General features: G+C 43.0%; 1 protein-coding gene across 2 annotated transcripts in view; it reads right to left on the minus strand.

Annotated features, from left to right (window-relative positions):
* Positions 1-1,644, minus strand: part of LOC132834902 (inactive ubiquitin carboxyl-terminal hydrolase 54-like) — a 130,000-nt gene extending 128,356 nt beyond the window's left edge. Inside the window, exon 1 of one of the 2 annotated variants that reach the window (XM_060854020.1) lies at positions 1,369-1,644. The gene's annotated coding sequence lies outside the window, so the exon portion shown is untranslated. Of the gene's footprint in view, positions 1-1,051; positions 1,101-1,368 lie in introns of those variants that run through there. The other variant, XM_060854021.1, reaches the window with a different exon arrangement.
* Between the last annotated feature and the right edge of the window lie 6,203 nt (positions 1,645-7,847).

A 7,847-nucleotide genomic window follows, 5' to 3' on the forward strand; every position in this document is an offset into this window, starting at 1 on the left:
GAGGTTATCATCTGATTTGCTAAATTCAACTATCGTGTCTAAGTGAAAAATAATTTTCCATTCCCAACTTACGCTCTGCTTCATCAGAACAACAAAATAGACTGAAGACAGAGTGTCTGACTTGGAATGGTACACAAAATTTAGATGATGAGCAGGCAGAAGTCCTGGGACACACAGCAGACAGACATTCACAAAGTAATCATCTAATCTGCCTTCGGTCTCATTATGTAGAAGAAACTGCATCAGGAGCAGTTAATGCAACCTTCTAAATTAAAATGTAAAGTTAACTACTGTACCACCAAAATGGTGTGGATGTTCTGGATGGTATGAGGAAAGAAGCACAGATGTTGAATCTCCTGTAGGTACACAAAAAGGTGCTGTGGGAAGGGAAGGAGTTTTGAGGATGATTTAGAAATGGACTAGGTTTGCAAAGAGAATGGTCTTGTCCAAATACTAAACTCAAGAGCAAGAAAGATATGAACAGAGTAATAAAACTAATAAAAGTATTTGTTTCACCACCTGATGAAGGAGCAGCTCTCCAAGAGCCAGTGCTTCCAAATAAACCGGCTGGACTATTGCCTGGTGTTGTGTGATTTTCAACTTGTCTCATCTAGTCCTTTAAACAGCAAGTGTATTATGTTCCACAGCAGTTCAGTCTGATTAGCAAAACTGGAACAGAATTTAAAGTTGCCACAGCATGGAGTTTTACACCAAAGGTGTGGTTGATTCAAACCAACCCACAAAGCTGAAAGGATCAGGTACACCTTTTAAATTAGGTTCAATTAGGAAATACATTAAACAGCAAGGCACATTTAAACCAAACATCTCCCTCTCCAAAAAGAACAGATCCAAAATGCCGAATATCAGCAATAAATCGATGCCACGTCAAACATGGTCCTACTGGAGTCAGACCAGTTGCTAAGAAGTACATTGATGTATTCTGCTGCTTCACAAGCAACGGGTAGGTGAAAGGCAGGCAGTGACTGGATTTGCAGGAGAGCTGACAACATTGGTACGAAGTAGAAAAGACACTTTGCTCATTTCAATTTACCATATGTTGCTGCCGTGCACCTTCATGGAAGAGCCGCAGCGGCATCCCGTCCAGCAAAGGCGAAACGAGACAAACTCTGCCAACGGAATGCAATACTTTGCCAACTTTGGGGAATGCCCGGGACAGCCAGGGCCAGCCCAGGGTCAGGGGTCAACCCTGGAGCCAAAGGTCAGCGCTTCACGCGACCGTCGCTAACGGTTGGTGCTCCCGGGGGGCGGATAACGGGGACACCTCCCCCCACACACACACACACCCCGTGGGGGGTGGGGGGCAGAGGGTGGGGGGCGATTCCGGTCTGAAGTAAAATGTTGTCCTACCTGATGGCCGGCCGTCCATCCGCCGGTCGGTCGCTCGGTCCCTGACTGACTCAGCCGGTGCTCCCGCCCCCTCACTCCCGGAATATCTCTCTGTCTCTCTCTCTCTCACATTCACTTACTCCTGAACTCTCTCTCTTTTCCTCTCCCCCAGTCTTTTCCTTTCCTTTCCCTTCCCTCTCTATCCCTGTCTCTCTCTCTCTCTCAGTCCCGGAGCCTGTGAGCCTCTACCTCTCCCGCTGTCCCTCGCACGTACACTCTCTCAATCCCGGAGCCCCCCCCCCCCTCACACTCTCTCTCTCTCTCTCTCTCTCTCTCTGTCCCTCTGTGTGTCCCTGTCCCTCCCTCAGTCCCGGAGCCTCTGCCTCTGGAGGTGAGTCACCAGCTCCCACCATCGCGAGAGCCAGAAGCCGGCGGAGGCTGCCAACTCTCGCGAGAGGTGAGTGCCTTTGGCTCCATGGAGTGGGATGCATTGGATAGGCAATGGGTGACTTCAGTAGGATGATGTATGTTGGTGTGGGTGAAGTTGGAGTGAGGACTGTGTATTTGGCTGGGGAAGTATTGGTTGAATGAGGTGTATTGGGTTTAGTGCGCGTTGAATATGATCAGTAGAATGGACTGTGTTGGGTGGGATGGGATAGGAGATCTGTTGGTGTTAGTTGGGTCAGGCAAGGGGAACTGTTGGTGTCAGGTTGAGTCTGGTTGTTTGCATTTGGTAGATTGATGTATGATGGGTAGGCATGTATTGTTAAGATGGGGTGGTACCAAGTGGAAATGTAGAGTGGGGTGAGATAGGTCAGGGCAAGGCTTGTGTTAGGCTGAGTAGGGATGTGTGTGTTGGTGTCAGGTACAATGGGAGTGTGTTGGGTGGGTGCACTCTTGTGGGTTTGATTCAGGTAATGGTTTGGGTTCAGTTTGGGGTTATGTTCAGTTGGGCAGACAATGTGTGGGCTGGGTGGGATGAAGTATAAAAATCAAAAGAACCATGGATGCAGTAAATCAGAAGCACCAGAAATTGCTGGAAAAACTCAGCAGGTCTGGCAGCATCTGTGGAGAGAAATCAAAGTTAACCTTTTGGGTCCAGTAATCTATCTTCAGGACTGAGATGAAATACGTTGGGTTGGGTTGGGGTGCATTTTTTGGGATGGCTTGAATACCGTGAGGATGGATTGGGTGGGTAGAGCTGGGTTGTTTCAGATTGAGTTCAGTTGGGTTTTTTTTATTTGAGCACAGCAGAGGACAAGGCAGGGTTTGCAATGGAAGCTGTGTAACTGCGTAGCAACAAACTGGACAGAAGAATGGAGTTCAGTTAATACTGACAACATTCAGACACTATCAAAAATCAGCAATGGTACAGTTATGACTTTGGGTCAGAAAGTGGAGTGTTGAAGTCCAACTCCTAAAACTGGTATACTTAAATCTAACCTGACATTTCAAGTAATGGATGTAGGTTTGCTCGCTGAACTGGAAGCTTCATTTTTCAGACATTTCATCATCATACTAGGTAACATCTTAAGTGAGGCTCCAAATGAAACACTGGTGATGTAGCCCACTTTCTATTTATGTGTTTGAGTTACTTTGGGATGGTAATGTCATTTCCTGTGGTGGCATCATTTCCTATGGGATCCCATAGGAAATGATGTCCCAATCAGAAATGACATCGCCAATCCAAGGGAACTCAAACACATAAATAGAAAGTGGGCTACATCACCAGTGCTTTATTTGGACACTCACTGACAACAAGCAAAACTGATTTCATCTACAAAATACCTTGCAAGAACTGTAACAACTAGCCACCAGGATGCACAAACATCAACTAGCCACAAAACAACATGACTCACTCTCACTAATATCCTTACATACAGATGAGAAGCACACCATTTCAACTGGGGCAACATATCCATTCTAGCACAAGCCAAACAGAGACACGCGGAAGAATTCCTCGAAGCATGGCATTCCAAACGGAACTCTATTAACAAACACATTGACTTGGATCCCATTTACCACCCCCTGAGAAAAAGAACAGGAAATGACATTGCCACAAGAAATGATGTCACCACAGAAAATGACATCACCAACCCAAGGAAACTCAAACATATAAATCGAAAGCGGGCTACACCACCAGTGCTTCATCCAGAGGCTTACTGAAGATGTTACCTAGTTTGGTGACGAAATGTCTGAAAACAAACTTATCAGCTCAACAAGCAAACCTATATCCAGAACCTCAACCAGAGCTACAAATCTTCTCAAAACTCACCAATTTCAGGTAATGCATATTTATATTATTCTTGGAAAAGATCTGATGTCACTATCAAGGCCAACATTTATTGTCCTTTATTAATTTCTTTTTGGGAAGGTGATGGTAAGCAACCTTGTTGAACTTCATCCTTGGTGGATCCACAATGCTGTTAGACAGGGGGTTCCAGGAATTTTACCCAATTACTTTGAAGTTCTAAGTCAAGGTAATGTAACTAAGGGCAAAATTTTAGATGGTGCTTTTTCCCATATGTCAACTTGCATTGTCCTTAGATAAGTCAGTTAGTTCAGTTGGCTGGACAGCTTGTTTGTGAAGCAGAGTAGTTCAAGTAACATGCATTCATTTCCTGTATTGGCTGAGGTTACCATGAAGGCCCCACCTTATTAACCGTTAACTATGCCCCATGCCTGAGGCATGGTGATCCTTGGGTTAAACTCATCACCAGTTGCCTCTCTTCATGAAAGAGCAGCCCAGGTTCTCCAGGACTATGGCAATTTGTGGGTTTACAAACTGTTGCTGATTGGTTTCAGAGTTTCTTTTAAATGTCCGACTCACCAATGCCACTGTGCATCAGAGGTGAGGGAATTGAATGTTCAAGGTGGTGTATGGGGTGACAATCAAGCTGGTTGCTTTGTCATATGTGATGTCAGGCTTCTTGAGCTATACTAGAGCTGCACTAATCTAGTGGAGACTATTCTATCACATTCCTGACTTGCGTCCTGTAGATATTGGACAGGCTGTGTTGACAGGCAGGAGGTGAAATACTTGCCACAGAAATCCCATCTCTGAGGCAGCGCTGCACTGTGAGATCTGTCCTTATAATGATACATTAATATTGAATCCCGGTCTGACCTCCCAGGTTGACATACAAAATCCATGACCCTAATTTGAAGATGAGTCGAGGAGTTATCCTTCAAATCCTGACCAATATTTATCTCTCTGTCAAAATCAAAAAAAAACTATTTTATATGATCATACCATTGCTGTTTGTGAGAGTTTGCTGTTTACAGATTGGCCACTGTGTTTCCTTCATCAAGGCAATGATCATGCTTCTAGAGTACTTCAATGTCTCCAGAGAACTTTGAGGTATCCTGAAATCTTGAGGCGCAATATAAATGCAAGTTTTTGATCTATTTATCATTATACTCAGTAATTTTCCTTCAAAAGGCCAATCTGTTGTGATTTGAATAACAAATTTCCAAAAATGTAACTGGGTTTGTAACCTTGTAATGGAAAAATTTGAGATGTCTTTCTGCACAAGGGACTTTATAGCAATGCTTGTTCTTGATTCTTCAGTTTTAAAGTCACTGCTACCACCTCCCAATTAGCATTTGCATCTTTTAAACTCTGTAAATAATCCTTCATCAAATATCTACTGAAGGTGAGGGGCAACATATATGGTAAATTACTTCATTGATGAAATTACCAGTCATTATGTCACATTGTGCTCCTACAAGACATTTTACCATATTAAAGACACTATTTTAACCACACTTTTTTGTGCTATATTCATTGGTGATTATTTATTTCCCGTATCCTTGAAAATCTATATTGTCCTTATTATTGAAAAAGTTAAAAGTTTATTTTTTAAAAAATACAAAACTGGCCCCAATTCTCTTCCCCTCTCAGTCACATGTCGTTTATTTTTCAACACAAAACAGATCTTCATTATGTTGCAGTTGCTCTTTTACATTAGTTGTTAGGCCAATTAATCCAGTTTTGAGTTATGGCAGCTTTTCATCAGTTGGAGTTATAGACAGTTGTCTGCATTCACACAATTATCAACATATCTGTGGAGCAAACTGACATGGTGTGATTTTGGCAGATAACAAGATACTGCTTAAACAGAATTCAACTTGCCTTCATTATTTAGTAAATAATTAAATCACTTTGTGTAGCTATAGGTCAAAGAGTCCAAGGTCTGATACTCCAGTTTTCAAGATGAATAACTGAATCAACCCTGACTATATTGATGTCCATTCTGTTGTTAGTTGATAATTATAATGGATTTTGCATTGTAAATGTGATCTGTGGAAGCAATACAGAAGCCTTGTATTTTTATCGTGCCTTTCACAACCTCAGAGCATTGCAAAATATTTTATGACCAATGACGTATATTTGAAAAGCAGTTACTGTCATAGAAGGTGCAACATTTGATTTGTGGGCAGCAAGATGCTATGGCTGGCATATTCTAGACTGTGACTGATCAAGAGTTTGAGTGGGAAAATAAACACAGCAGGGTAAGAAATGTCTCATGAGATGTGTGATGGGGAAATTGTGAGTGAATTCTTGTTAGACATTTCAAAAAAAAACATAAAGGATAAGCTTGCCACAGTCATTTGTCAGTTTCACAGCTGGGTGCAGCTCTGGGAGCACTTTTCACCCAGCTGTGTCTCTGAGACAGCATAGGAGTGCCGGAACTTAAAAAAAAAGGTTTGGTAAAAAAGTAGTCAGAGGGTAACCTCAGCTGCTATTTCCAATGCCAAGTGAGAATTCAGAAAGTGAAAATAGAGTTCTTCCCATAATAAAAGGAAAATACTAAATGCTCAAGATCAGAAGTAAAATAAACATGCTGGAGAAACTCAGCGGGTCTGGCAGCATTTGTGGAGAGAGTAACAGTGTTAACATTTCGAGTCTGATATGACTTCTTCAGACCTCTTCCCATGTTTCCCATGTTTTGCTGAACTTTAATAGAGGCAGTCATAATTGGACAGGGTCATACAGCATGGAAATAGACCCTCCAGACTAACTCATCTGTGTGGACCAGACATCCCAATCTGACCTCATCTCATTTGCCAACATTTGCCCCATATCCCTCTGAACCTTTCTGATTCATGCACCCATCCAGATGCCTTTTAAATGTCATACTTGCATCCACTTCTACCATTTCCTTTGGCAACTCATTTCATGCACACGCTACCTTTTGTGAGGAAAAAGTTACCCCGACATCTCTATGACTCAGGTCTCCTCTCACCTTAAACCTCTGCCCTCCAGTTTTGGACTTACCCACCCGCGGAAAAAGACATTGGTTATTCACTCTATCCATGCCTGTCATGTTATTATAAACCTCTATAAGGTCACCCTTCAGTTTCCGATACTCCAGGGAAAAAAGCCCCAGCCTATTCAGCCTTTCCCTGTAACTCAAACCCTCCAGTCTTGGCAACATCCTTGTAAATCTTGTCTGTACCCTCTCAAGTTTAACAACATTCTTCCTATTGAAGGGTCACCAAACTTGTATGTATATTCCGGAATAGTCCTGTACAACCGCAACTTGACGTCCCAATCCCTATACTCAATGTTCTGACCAATGAAGGCATGTATACCAAATGCCTTCTTTGCCACCCTGTCTACCTGTGACTCCACTTTCAAGGAACTGTACACCTGTCATGTTCTTTTACAATCACCTTAAATGTGTGACCTCTAACTAGTAATCCAACAGCTCCTGAAAAATAACTAGGCAAAAGTGAGGACTGCAGATGCTGGAAAACAGAGTTTAGATCAGAGTAGTGTTGGAAAAGCACAGCAGGTCAGGCAGCATCAGAAGAGCAGGAAAATCAATGTTTCAGACAAAAGCCTTTCATCAGGAATGGAGGCAGGGAGCCTCCAGAGTGGAGAGATAAAGGAGGGGTTGCTGGGGAGAAAGTAGCAAAGAGTAGAATAGGTGAATGGGGGGGTGGGGATGGAGGTGACAGGTCAGAGAGGAGGGTGGGGGAAGGTAGCAAAGAGTACAGTAGGTGAATGGGGGTGAGGATGGAGGTGATAGGTCAGAGGGGAGGGTGGAGCGGATAGATGGGAAGGGAAATTGGCCAGTAGGACAGGTCATGAGGTCAGTGCTGAGCTGGAAGGTTGGAGCTGGGGTGAGATGGGGGGAAATTTCAACCTATAAGCTCAGGTCGATTCAGCCTACTCAGACAGATGTAAAATATCCCATTTTGTGGCTGCTATTCCAAAACAGGGCAGTTGACCTTGGACTTTGTCCTAGAAAGGTCAAAAGTCACACAACACCAGGTCATAGTCCAGCAAGTTTATTTCAAATCACAAGATTTCGGAGTGCAGAAAGTCGATGAAAACAGATCCTTGTAGATTCTAGCTTGTTTATTTGAAAATGCTTACCCTTTCCCTTCATCTGTCTAAGTTAGGCAAAGCCAAAGTGCAAAATATAATTTTCAACACTGTCCAACTCGATCTTCTAAACAAATCTTAATTCTCAGTTTGCTGATACATT

Source organism: Hemiscyllium ocellatum, chromosome 43 (genome assembly GCF_020745735.1).
Source record: "Hemiscyllium ocellatum isolate sHemOce1 chromosome 43, sHemOce1.pat.X.cur, whole genome shotgun sequence".
Lineage (NCBI taxonomy): Eukaryota > Metazoa > Chordata > Chondrichthyes > Orectolobiformes > Hemiscylliidae > Hemiscyllium > Hemiscyllium ocellatum.